The sequence below is a fragment of the Dipteris shenzhenensis genome, chromosome 28 (assembly GCF_047967505.1).
Source record: "Dipteris shenzhenensis isolate YYH24624 ecotype China chromosome 28, Dip_SZ_1.0, whole genome shotgun sequence".
NCBI classification, from domain to species: Eukaryota; Viridiplantae; Streptophyta; class Polypodiopsida; order Gleicheniales; family Dipteridaceae; genus Dipteris; species Dipteris shenzhenensis.
The window spans coordinates 2317821-2331831 of record NC_141623.1 but is presented as its reverse complement, the minus strand read 5'-3'; the positions used below and the strand labels follow the sequence as shown (position 1 = coordinate 2331831).

The following is a 14011-nucleotide window of genomic DNA, read 5'->3' as shown; positions in this document are numbered from 1 at the left end:
ATGGGAATATTTTTGTAGTAAAGTTTGTCACACTCTTCGGTACAAGCATCTGATTGCTTTCCGTCTTGCCTCAACCTTGCCAAACGTGCTGAGGTGTGAGAGCTGCCGATCTCGCAAGCAACCGTTTGAACCAAGTTTTTGGCCTACCTTCTGGGTAGCCTTCTAAGGGGCTTAGCACATGGGAAGAAATAGGATGGGAATGGGAAAAGGTGGTCCCAAGTGGTCCCATGCATATTTCTATCCTATTTCCATCCCACCATGTGCTAACAAAATTAGTAGCTCTTTTGAGCTGAGCAGGCGGCTCCCCACAGTTTGGAACTCCAACGCTGCAACAAAGGCACAGTGGCCTATCTACAAGCATCAACCTACTCAACAATTAACAAGGCAGCCAAGCTCACGATAGCAGCTTCCAAGGTGACCTCGACGCCATGAGCTTCTGCCTCCTACAACAACCAGCCACTGCCTTCTTCTCCATCAGCTCGGTCACATCAGGGTGACAACAGCACCAAAAGCCATGAACTCCAAAGGCAATAGCCTCTTCACGACACCTCAGCAGCAGCAGATGGCAACCAAGGCTTCCGTTTCCCTGTAGTATCCTCTCTGCAAATCCCGTCTTCTCTCCAGCGACTGATTCTATGCACCAGCATTTACAATGACCCGCCGTCAACGATCTCTTACTAATAGTAGCAAGAGCCTCACCATCTACCTCTTGCACATTACCTTTGTTCAACAAGCCTATCGTCGCCCTACTCTTCTCCGTCACCGCAGCACACGCCATCTCTAGTCTCTGTAGTTCCTCATACGCCGCCACCACCATGCTCGTGCTCGCCATCACTGTGTTTCTGACTTCACTAGCAGAGAAAAACTCCACAGAATTCGAATTGCCTCGCTTGCAACCACGCTCCATCGCGACTTCTTCCTCGAGCTCCAATCTCCGTCACCGTCCGCGTTGCAGAAGAAGCTTCAAGCTTCTTTTTTTCTTCTCCAAGGCTGTTACCTTAGGCCACGTGCAAATGCCACGTGGCAGATAAGGTGGTTAGATTTACAACTATGGTAAAGATTCAGCATGGTTAGGTGTTGGTCGATTAACTGTGATTAAGTTTGCTTTGACATGGGTTAATTCAGTTCAGTTAAGAGATTGCCATGTGGCATAGTGCCACCTAAGCATATAGCCCCTCATAAGCACAGTGTATCTGCAGCATGTGAATGCCCCCCTGTGCCACCTCATCATGCCCCCTCTTCTCCATAGAATCTTCAACAAGGCGTAACTTGCAATCTAGGAGGAATTTGCACACGCTCCAAAAAGGAAAAATAATCGGTTTTTGGAGCTCTATGCGCCTGCCAACTCAGATTTTTTGTATGCAATTAGACACTACCAGATTTGAAAGTATCGTCAATTGGTAAGACCTTTGCAATGGCAATACACACCCCAACTATTGAGAAATTCACCGGGGAAGGATTTCATACCTGGTCTACACAAATGAGGTATCTCCTAATGCATCAAAAGCTTTGGAAGACTGTAAAAGAAGACATACCCACATCACAAAATGATCCGTGGAAAGAAAAAGACGAAGCAGCACTGTCACTCATTGGATTGCACTTGGGTCCAAACATAATTCATCATATAGACTCCAAGGATGCATGGGAGGAGTTGAACACAGTGTTTGGTGCAAAAGCCAAAAACCCGAAATCCATCTTAAGATTGAATTCTATGGTATGCACATGGGCTTCAGTGAATCCATGGCACAATTTGTCAACAAAATCAAAAGCATTATGACCCAACTAGAAGGCATAAATGCAAAAGTAGAGGAAAAGATGCACTTGCAATTCTCCTTAAAAGCATGCATGCAGAGTACAGTGCACTAACAACCACTTTGAAGAATTTGCCAGATCCAAAGTTTGAGGAATGTGTATCCTCTCTTCTTGAAAAAGAAAGAGGGTTGAAGGCATCGACATTGACATCTACACGCAACAGCTATAATGAAGAACAAGCACTATTCAGTAAAACATCGACGAAGTGCTACCATTGCGGAAGGATGGGTCACTATCAAAGTGACTGCAGACTGAAGAACAAACCAAAGTGTTACCATTGCAAGAAGCTAGGACACAAGGAAGAAGATTGTAGATTGAAGAACCAGTAGGTCAACTACACAGCATCGTCATCAAGCCATGAGCCAAAAGGTGACATCAATGGAATGTATTGAGAAACAAAAACCTTGCCAACCTTACCTATATTTTGTAAATCAAACCTGACCACCTGAGAGTAGCTATGAAAGCACCCAGGGGAGGATTTGATCTTGTAACTCACATCTGACTACCTTGCAGTAGCCAAAGGATCATGGTACCAAGGGGAGGTGTTGAGAGTTGTGGTGCCATGAGCACATGTAGAGCAAAGGTATGAGTAAAGGGCAAGCTGCCACATGGCATGGAGGACATATCCCACATGTAAGCAAGCATATGGATGTAAGTACCCTCACCTATAAAAGGGAGGTTCATTTGAAGTAATATCAATCAAGCACTTTGCACTATCTCAAGATTCTCTTTATGAGTCCAAGCTAATCTATCTTGGAACCTAATTGACTTGAGTTATAGATCATGATCACACTTAGGATTCATCCACCTTAGATTAGTGTTGTCATTAGAGTAGATTAGGGTCCATAGGAGAGCTCGGTTCATGCGCTTTAACATGGTTTTCTCCCGTAAACATCTTCCCCTGGTGATTCCCTACTCCTTCTCTTAAGCGCATGTCCCAAATGACAACGGAATCAAACGGGGCATGGTTTCACCAAGACAATTGAATTAAGTATGAAATATCAGTCATCATTATGGTGGAAAAAAATAATCTAAGATAGCTCCTATTGATCCATCCACTAATATCAGTCGGCCACACTAGAAAAGGGCTTGTTGGTTAGCTTGGAGCAAAAGTGGCATTGACAAAGGCCTTTTCCCCAAGAAAAGGATTGAAGTGATCAATCAACTATGCAATGCCTACACTGGTCACCAAGGACGTATACCTCTACTATTGAGGCGTCTTGTAGGGGCGACGTTATTTTATCAAGGCTCACTTGCAAATCCAAATGTTGGCATGTGGTTCTAATAATGAAGCTTCAAGAGGCGTCTAAAATTAGGAATTTTGTTACTCACTCCAGATTTGGACATATTTACATGCAACTAGAGTCCAAGTTCAACATAATCTCCCCACCCTCTCTCTCTTTTCATGTCAATGACGGGGGTCACGGAAAGCTAAATCTGAGCCGTTTGATCCACGAACATCGTAATCGTAATCCAAAACGAACAAGGTAACCGGGAAAATTATAGCGCATTACAGCATAATTTTTTTAAATTAAAATACAAAATCACAAACTATAAAACACCATTACTATAACCAGTTCTCCCGGTACGCCACCAACAGACAAAAACGTTGGCAAATACAAAATGGAAACCAGCGCCATTCAACTCCCCCCGCCCCCCACCAAACCAACCAACAGAAGACGAATTCTTATCCTTCTTCTATTTCAGCTAAGGAACTCCTTCTAGGAGAAATCTATGGATTGCCAACAACTCTTTGGAATAGTATAAGAGCAGCCTACTTGTGGAATGTTTGGATTAGCCGTAACGAAATGCTCTTTCAAGGTACTCATAAAGATATACTGCATCCTCTAATCCTTGACATTTGTAAGCAGATTGAAGACTCTTTCAAAGACGTGAGGAAGAAGATGCAGGCCCTGGAGCAGAAGATGGAAGGCCACACGTACAAAGAACAAGATCCCAAGCTGGCTCATATGGAGGAGAACCTAGTCAAACAAGAAGAAATCCTCGTAGCCCTATCACTACTCAAAAATCAGATCTTAAGCTTGTTGTAGACTGTGCTAGCAAAATCCTCTTTAGATGAGAGACAGTAGCACCTCCCTTTTGAATAGGACTTCCCTTTTGTAATCCCCCCAGCATGTTGGGGTTGTTGACTCTGCCTCCGGGCAGCGCTGTAATCTTTCTCTTTTCTTCCAATTTAATATAATCGCAGCTTTTGGGGGGGGGGGAAAAAAAAAGAGACTAATTCTTATCAATGAACTGGACACAACAGTTATTAAAAACTGCTCCGTAAAGCACAGCAACAGGACCTTCTCGGAAGCGCAAACCAAGAGCACGAGCAGCAACAGGAGATACCCGCAAAAGCTCCTCCAAAATCTCCTCATCATCACCGTAACACAAAGCTCCATAGTCCCGCTCCAACAAAGAACCAGGAAACCCCTCAGCAATCAGAGAAGAAACAACTCTCGTAGCTTCACCATCATTGAATTACCCGATCACAAGTGCCAGGCGAACCACCAACTCAAACAACAGAACCTAGAGAACAACCACCTGAACCATCAACCTCCATCGTCAATCCATCAGGAACACCAGCGCAATAAGAAATACCAACCTCAGAAGCAGGTACTACAACTGTCGATCCATCATTGTTTTTATCCATCCATCCACCACAGCTACCAGAAAAACCACCCGAAGCAGAAATAGGAGAAGCAGATACTGAAACCATCAATCCGGAGGAACCTCCACTGGCACAAGCAACACCGGGATTACCAACATCAGAAACAATAGCAACATTACTTCCCAAAACCTGAACTACACATCCGTCCACAACTATACCTTCCTTTCCCCCAAAACCACACATCTGTCCACAACTATACCTTCCTTTCCCCTAAAACCACCAACATTAGTGTTACCCCGAACAGAAACTCCCACAGGAACCCCAACTACAGAAGCAACTTTCGCACAATCCAAACCCACACCACGACCAAGAAAACCAGAAATTGCACAAGAAGTTGGTGCATTAACGGTTCCACCAATAGAAGTAGAGCCACCATCAACACGATTACGAATCACCCCGTTAACCTTTTCGAAATACAATCGAACATCCTCCTGCAAAACCTTCACATAATTTTTCAAGCATCCATTCTCATCGTAAGGATTAGCCACGATATTCAAGGTAGTCCCATCCCCTACCTCTAAAGAGGGCAATTTGCAAAAACAGAACAACAATCCTTCAAGACTATCGTGTTCAATTTTTAGCTCTTGCAAGATGCAAATGTCAAGCATAGGCATAGATAGACCTTAATACAAATTGTTGCTTCCATTGGAAGCACATGTCGCGGACATTATGCCTTGGATCACTGTGATGCCTTAAAGTGTAATGTTTCTTGGGAATCACACACTCCTCTGGCACAACCCGTGCTTTCAACTCTAATGTTGTTAGCCCTCGACTCACCCACACCGTCACCTCATCACACGTTCGGAATACCTGCCGGAGTTCATCATCCAAGCCCGCCCTACCCCCAACAAAGGAAGAAGTAACAGCCACAGCGTCGGTGGAATTGGTCTCCTCTATAATATCACCTGGAAGCAGCCTATCGTCGCTCCATTCTTCTTTGGGAACCTCGCTGTCTACCTCCTTGACGCCCACAACCGCTGTGCGGGCGTTGCATACCGTCTCATGAAACGGATCAAGATGATTAGAACCCGCAAAAAGTCCTCTTTTCCATAAAATTGAGCAGCGGCGGATAAATGTTTGTGAATCTTGGAGGTATATGTTGTGCAGCCTTAATAGCTCTGAAGGATGACAATTTAACTGGATGAGAGGACATTACCACAGTGCGAGAAAGAGATCGTGAAGGGGAAACCACATTGTCAATCAACCTTTGATCAAATCGAGCTTGACGTACAATTTCTCTATCATCATAGTCTAATATTGCGACTTGCTTAGGAGCTAGAGATACATAAGGCTGCTAACTAGTACCACATCTTTAGACGTATCAGCATCCACCACATCAATAGTATTTCACAAAAAATATTTCCAATTGTTAAGAGTTTGCCATGACGTCAAATTGACTTAGCATCACATCTATAGATGCTTCGTAGCATCAAAGAAACTAGGAAAGTAGAAGTCCATATTAGGGTGTGGAAGTTGAGCATAATGACATGCATGATAATGTAGCCAAGTTATCATTTCCCAAGAAGACCAAAAATGTACATCTATTAAGCTTAGCATCAATACAATTTGTTGCTACACAACATGCATGAGCCCAATATCAAAACAAAAAATATAAGTGAGCTCTTCAATAGTGCAACATTAACTAATGCAATATACGTACCGATATTTGTTGATCATTATCACATGAAAGAAAGGACAAGTTTTCTTTGAATAGTAGCCTTATGCCATCCTTTAAGGGTGTTGTTGATTATGTGCACCCTTTGGTTTACTAGGGTGGTCTAAAGAGTTCAACCTAGACAAGCCCAGGTCAACATCTATCCCTTTATGGGTAGAATTTCCAGACTGACCCTTCTTCCTTGTCCCTCAAGTTGCAAATCTCTATAGAAGCCTAGGGGAGGTGGTAGGTGTAGAGAAAGAGTAGTTCATAAATCCTAAAGGGTTTGCATCAAACTGGATGTGGCTAAAGAGATGCCTGATACTCTTGTGATAGTCACTAGGAATCGTGAGGTTATAAGGAATAGCCCCTAGTGTACAAGAACGTACCAAGTTCCTACTTTCTTTGTGGGCTTTCCTCACATACTATTAAAGAATGTCCCCTTAAGAAGACTAAAGCTAAACCTACTTAAGAAGATGCTCCTCCTCCTCCCCTCCACTAAAACTAAAGTGCCTTTGATGCTCTCATAGATCAAGAAATGGAAAAATGGGTTCAGGATCAAGAGATGGAAGAGGAACATGTAAAGCTAGGATGGTCTCAAGAGTTTGAGAAGGAAACAAATAAGAGGGATACCATTACAAGTGATAGTGATGCAGCTGAATCTAAGGAAGAACTCCCCCCACACATTCAGACAATTGAGAAGGATTTCACCCTGAAATGTAAAGCTCAAGCTACTATTAAAAACAAGAGAAGAATCTCTCAGGTTAAGACACCCACAAAGAGTCCTACTCCCAAGGAAAAGAAGGGGAAAAGAAAAACTGGTAAGTAAAGCCATTTCTTTTCTCACTTTAAATGTGTGTGGTCTTACTGACCCTATGAAAGGTCAAGAACTTCCAATTGGTTGAGAGCTAATTCTCTCTCCCCTACTTTTCTTGCCCTTCAAGAAGTTAAGGTTATTGAAGATACCCTTGAGCAAATGTTGAGGACAGTTGATAGGAGAAGGTTCGTGTTGCTTTAACATGCAAGATTAAAAATATTTCTTTTACAATGGCCTAGTTTATGCCCTTATTGGCTCACAGTCAAGAAGATGTACTTAGGATGATCTAAATCGTTTGGAATTGAACTTGTTTTACTAGGAGACTTTAACATGGTATAACTTTTTGAGGAAAGATGGTTATAGAAGGGAGAGGTTCTGATCTTCATGCCTGAGAAGAACTCAAAGAAAATTTACAATTGGTCGACTCAGGCATTTGTGGAATCTTTACTTGGAGCAAGAGACAAGTAGGGAATTTCAAGAGGGAGGCAAGATTAGATAGAATCTAGGGCAGACTATTTCCCTCAAATCTACTTTTTTTTCCTCTTTAACTCTTTTTATCACAAACCAGTGATGGAAACTCTTGATTTTGGACAAGGGACTAAAATCCTCTCCTGGTTTAAGGCTGACCCTTGCCTCTTCAACTTGAAGGTAGCACAATTTGACATCATTTGGGTTTGAATGAATGCCTTTTGTTTGGAAACACCAGCAATAGTAGAGTCTTTGCACTTAGCTATCTTTAACACTCAACAAATTCTAAAGGAAGCTAGAAAAAATAGGTCAAATCGTTCATGCCAGAAGGATGGATAGACTCAGAAAAGAGCTTGAAGAACTAGAGCAACAAGCCACACTTCAAAATGGTGAGACCTTTGGAAAAAAAGAGGAAAATAAGAAGGCAAGAGGAGATAAAAATAAGTGAAGCTAAAATTTAGTTTAGAGACTAATATCCCACCAATCAAAACTTTAAACTTATTAGAAGAAAAAGGATTCAAGAGGAAATCCCCTTATGCAATAAAGGAAATGGCATCTTAGCTTCCTCAAATGAGGAAAACTTAGACATCATTTGCTAGCATTTCTAGAGCTTACTAAGCATGATGTTTGAGCTCAATGATGACATTTCAAATGCGAGGAGGCAATGCAATCGTGCTAGAAAGATTATAATTCCAGGATGCAGCTTGATAAAGATTTGACAATCTAGGAGCCAACAGATGCAGTTTACTCAATGGCTAATGACACTTGGTGAGGATGGACTACCTTGTGAATTTTATAAATGCTGGAAATTATAGGCCCTTATTTGCTAAAGGTTTGGAATGAGAGCATTGCCTTAGAGCATCTTCCATTTCATTTGAATGGTGGGGTTATCAAGCTCATTCCTATCAAGGGAGATAAACACAAGCTCAGGAATTGGAGACATCTCATAATGCTCAACTGTAGTTACAAGATTCTAGCCAAAGCTTTAGCCCTGAGAATTTTGAACAGAATGGACAAGTGAATATGCCTAGAACAGAAAGGCTTTCTTCTTGAAGCTATTATTAAGGATGTGAATATGCTAAGGAAACACACCAAGATGTTTGCTTCCTCAAGGTGGACTTTGACAAGGCTTATGACAAAGGGACTTGTAGGTATTCCCATGGGATTTGGGGTCTCCATGAAGGATAGATGGGAGTGGTTTTTAAACATATTTAGAACCAAATTTGACAAGTGGAGGGACTTCCAAGCCAATTTGGCGGGGATAAGAGTTGTTCTTAATCATTGCATCTACCCTATCTCCATCTTCTACCTCTCTTGTAGGTGCCCATCTAGAACTAGGCTTGAGAAGTTTATCAGTATGTAGGTCTTTCCTTTGGGGAGGCACTCACACCAAAAGAAGAATTGCTAAGGTGAAGTGGTCCTGCGGCGGGGGTTTTGGGAGTTATTGACATTCAACAGGAGGCTTTCAAACTAGCTTCCTCACGGGTGATTAAAGCTATTTTGCATCTTGAGGCAGATTGGGCTAGCCTTCTCCTGAGAAGCTTTAATTATGTCAAACCTATAAGGGTCCCTAAATGGAAGAATTATCCCAGGCCCTCTGCTTTGTGCAACCTTGAGCCATACCAAACCAAGGGAAGCTAGCTTTGGGGAGCACTATGGTATGCAGTTGAACAAGTCAAACGTCAGATAGTCTTTTCTAGTAAAGGGGCTTTCATGGGCATTGATTCTATTTGGGTGTCCGTATTCTTCAAGCAGTCTTCCCTAAATGATGTTGAAATTGTCAAATATTGGGTTCTATTTAAAAAAGGGTAAGAGACATGGTAACAACTCTGGCACAAGCATAATTTTCGATGGAAAAATTGGCTTGAAATTAGAAGGGGATTCAAATTATCAAAGCATCATTAGGGTCTCCTCATAAATGACCTATGATCAAAGAAGATGTCTTCCATCTCTTTATCACATGCCTTGACACCAAAAAAGTGTGGAAATATGTGCAAATGTAGGTTGGAGAGCTGGAAATAAATATTACTAGGAGACTCCTTCAAAATGCCTTACTCCTCTTGGATTATTTGAGAGCACATGCACTATGGTCTATGTGGATTGCTAGGAATGCCTATCAATTTCAAAACGAGTCTGTCACTTCTCTTGATTCTCTCACTTTGGTTTAACAAAAATTTGTCACTCTTCCAAAAGTAATTTTTGGATTACTAATATCTTTGTGTATCTTGTGAGTAGGCCAAAAGCCCCTTCTTGATCATCAAATTTACAACTATAATGAATCACTTACTCGTCTATAGGAAGAGGTCGAGGAACATGGCAAGGCCTTCAACAATTGCAAAGGACTCTCTAAGCGTTTGCAAAATCAATATATCCCCCTCTCTTTCCTCTTAAATAATAAGCTCTCTAAAAGTTTCAATCGACTCTTTCTGGCTGCCACGAGCAGGTTTTTTTATAGCTACAGATCTTTAGTCGAAAGATCCTTTTTACTTGGTTCTCTGTGGAACACAAAGGCTGTATGGAGCTACATTGTATAAATCTTTTGTGAATATATATACAAACTACTTTTCTGCCCCAAAAAAAGAAGAGACAATTACTCCTAGCCTTGTATAACGCCTCGCGAGAGCATTGTCTTGTATCACTTTAGGACCAGGTCAAAGCAAGGTTCAAAGATAGGCCTAATGTGTCTAGTGGCAAAAAATAAATCTTTAGGGTTCTAGTAATATCGCTCTTCTCGATTCCAAAAAATTAGAGGATTATCCAATAGTGATCTCGATGCCAATGGTCCTACTACCAATGATCGCGTCACTCTTTTAATATTAAAAGAATGGATCATACATAGTCGCGCTCATATGGAACACATAGTAGGAAATTTGAGAAACAATAAGAAGGGAGAAAGTGTAATATTACCCGTTTGGATTGCATAAGTTTCTTGTTTTCATGAATACAAAGCTCATATTTTCCTCATGATGCACAAAAGTGTAGCCTCTCAATGCATTGTGAGATGTCCTTAGTCCAATGTTTTGCCACAGTTCCTAGATAGATTTGTTAGGAGCAATGCGATAATGGAGCAACAATGCGAGAAGTGGAATGCGTAAAATACACAATACAAAAAACACACAGAATGGAAGAGACAAAGAGACACCGATATATGTAGTTCACCCAGTGTGGGCTACGTCCACAGAGAAATAGCTAGTCTCGCATCTTTCTTATCTAGCAAGTGAGAAGATACATGATTCAAGCGATATATCGGCTGCCTCTTGCTATGTGAACCACACGCTCATCATACAATTTTGACCATAAAGTTCAGGCACACATGTTCTTCTCTCTGTGCATACAATGTGTGAGTATGAGCTTTAACAACAAAGGGTTTAGCAATATCCTATGTGGATGCTTCTATTCTTGGACATGTTGTTTCTTTGTATTTTGCTAGGTTGTGGCTCTATGCCCTTCTCAGCTCAAGGGGAGGGATTGTTGGCAACTAGGTGTGGTGTTGAACCTTGGGAGAATTTGATAATGAAGGATTGTCAATGTGGTAGTAGCTACAAGTGCATGCGCTTGCATGATGTTGCAATCTCCTCCAATCACAATGGTGCATAAGCATGGACCAATAGGGAGTGTAGCATCGCATGGAGCTAGTCCCTTCTTTGAAAAATAGGTTTTTTATTTTTAGAAAGAAAGTGAGAGGAGAAAAGGTGTGAGAATAAGGCAGTAAAAAAATACTTGGTTATGAAGCATTCGATGGCTTTCACTCTCTTGAGAAAGTGGCTTGGGATGCCTTTCTTTCCACTTTATTGGAGGTAGAGATGATTGGCAAATGATACCTTTACATTTCCCCTAATTTACACCTATTCATCATCAAACAAGAGAAATTATATGCCCATCCATGTCTAGATTGATAGATTTTACGTTGATGATTAGACATTAGATAAAGGTGGCTCGGTATACATTTCAATAATGGTTTCCACCACAGATAAGTTTTTGTTGGTTTTGATCATTTATGAGCCTTTCTTGAGAGGACGCTCTGCCAATATTGGAATTTTGAATGCTTTGTATGTAGAGGAGAGCCTTGGAGAGGCAGTGTTATAAATTTGGGTGTCTCATATGCAGGGCAAAGTGCCATCATCTTCAATTATGGTGGCAACTCTCTCTCATACTAGTGATTTCTACCATTCCATGGCTAAACCATGAGACATGAGATTTTTAGATTGCAGTCTGGCCTCCATCAACAATTAGTAGCCCTACACAGGAAAGAGCAAAAGCCACTTATAGATCTTGGATTCAGGAGCACCTTGTTGTAGTAAAAGGGCTTTTTAGAAGGTTCTTTAGAATCAGAGAGTAGAGTATGCCTTTCATGCTCGGGAATAATTTTGGACTCAAATGGGAGAAGAGTGAACAAGGGTGCATGCATGCACGAAAGCACTTGGCTCCAACTTGTGGGTTTTATGGGTCTTTAGACACTGTCGATTGTTTAGTAAGAAATAATAATAAAAAACGCTTTGAGGACATCCATTAGGCTTTGCCAAGGTTCTGTAGTTATTTGCATGCTCTCACACTAATTGCAAAGCCATTGCCTTTATTTAAAAAAAAACTATAATTTAAAACATAAAGGTAAATTGATGTTTTTTTTCCTTGAAGGTTTTACGAATGATACCTGCAAAGTTTTGATGTCAACTTTCTGAGGGTTCTTTTTCCTTTATTTTTAAAAATAGATCTAGTAGACGATAATCTCTTCACTGACAAGCATAAAGCCCGTTAGGTAGGCATAAAGCTCGTTTGACTGGCATAAAGTCCTTTCAACAGGAAAATGGATTTTTAAAAACAGGCGAACCTGCTTTTCTGGCAAACCGCTTTTGAGATAGCAACTTTTTTTCCAAGCAACGGCTTTAGTAGTTAACAGGTGAATCAGCTTTAGCGCCTTGCTCACAAACGAACACGCGAGACTTGGATGAGTGACTGGAAAGCTTGAAGTGACTTGAACACTTGTAGCTGGAGGAAGCCAAGGCAATTGTTCTAGGGAGAGCTCAAGCATGGAGGGAGAGTGGAGCCACTGAATAGATCTATAGCCATGTTGGAGGGGGGTAAAAAGCACACACAAGCTAAAAGATGAAAAGCCAACAGCCACACACAAGCTAAAAGTTGAAAAGCCAACAACCATCTAAAAGTAGAGGTTAAGAATTTTAGAAAACTCCTAATAAAAATGCTTTAAAAACTAAGAATAATCACAAAACTCCCACTCAACTCAATCCTAAAGCACTGTCTCCTGGAGAGCCAGTGCTAATAAACACCTTTTCTCTACTCTTGCACAAGACATGATAAAGACATTGTTCCCCAACCTATTTCCTTTGACAAGGTTCTGTAGATAGATCTTGATGTTGTGCTACATATAGCTACTGATATTTATGCCTCCATCCTTTCCACACATCTTGACACGCTCGGCAAAGATGATGCCAGACATAGAGTTCGGTAGGCTATTCCAGCATTAGTGAAATAAATACAGAGCTTTAGTTTCCTCGCATACGTATGGGTAGTTTTCTAGGACAAGGGTGTCCCTAAGGATTCAACCGACATGTCATTGGATTAGATTCTTTTTTATAGGAGGTGTCACTAATGTTTAGATAGTGACCTCAAGACAATCCCACACTTTCTACGGAGCCATCCCACAACACATAGGATTTGGCAAGAGGCCTTCTAGATTGTGTAGGACAGAGTGGATGCAACAAAACTTCATGTGGCTTGGATGAGGTTTGTTTCCAACAAAACATCCCGTTGCGAGGCACTTGCCTAGGACCTACGTTGCATGCAGCAAGAGTACAACGCGGCCAACCAATGCTAAGATGGAAGTGAAAGAAATTTGCATGAGCATTGCCTTAGATAGTAGTGGCAAAGAAGGGTTTAGCACCTGAGAGTGGCGCAGCTTGAATTAGAAGGGTGAGCGGTTAAGAGGACACTTTTTCACAAAAATGAAAGTAGAGCGTTGTCTGGAAGGCAGTGCTAACAAAGAATAGAATACCAAAGCTAAGGTATTCTAGGCTATTCTAGGCTAGACAGTCAGGACTCCAACAAAGAATAGAATACGAAGCTCGGGTGATGATCGCGAGGGGGCGGAACTTGGAAGGAGAACGAACGGTCCAAACAAGGACAGCGATTTGTGATATTGCTATTTGACGTAGAAGGCACTCGAGAGGAAAAGCAACATACATAAAGAACTTCTGTAATCCGATGAAGTCAACCGTTGCAGCTGTTGGGAGAGAAACAGTGGAGAGAATTAGCAGGGGAGCCACAGAGGGGCCCTGGGAAAGAAAGAGACGATAGATAGATAGGAGGAATTCGCGAGCGGGGGGGGGCGAAGTGAGGAGCGATGTTTCCCGCCCAAGCTCACAGTGGGTGCTAGCGACGTGCGGGGAAGGGGGCGCATTCGAATCGTAATAAATTGGGAGCCCCCACTTTCCTCACCGGGAAGTGGCCTACTCGCTTCCTTGTCCGCTTGTGTGTAGATTGCAGTTGTGATTCGTAAGGCAATTCTTCTGACCAGGACAGTGTTTCTCGGGGATATGTGCGCGCACGCAGACTTGGAGGAGTCAGGAGT

At 41.9% G+C, this 14011-nt stretch overlaps 1 long non-coding RNA gene across 1 annotated transcript; it reads right to left on the bottom strand.

The window, feature by feature from the left end:
- Positions 1-4063: 4063 nt before the first annotated feature.
- On the bottom strand, positions 4064-5703 carry LOC147883035 (uncharacterized). Its single transcript, XR_015543770.1, has 4 exons — positions 5643-5703; positions 5297-5463; positions 4421-4553; positions 4064-4344 (listed from the first exon to the last, which is right to left on the bottom strand). It is a non-coding gene; the product is annotated as an uncharacterized LOC147883035 (long non-coding RNA).
- Positions 5704-14011: the final 8308 nt, after the last annotated feature.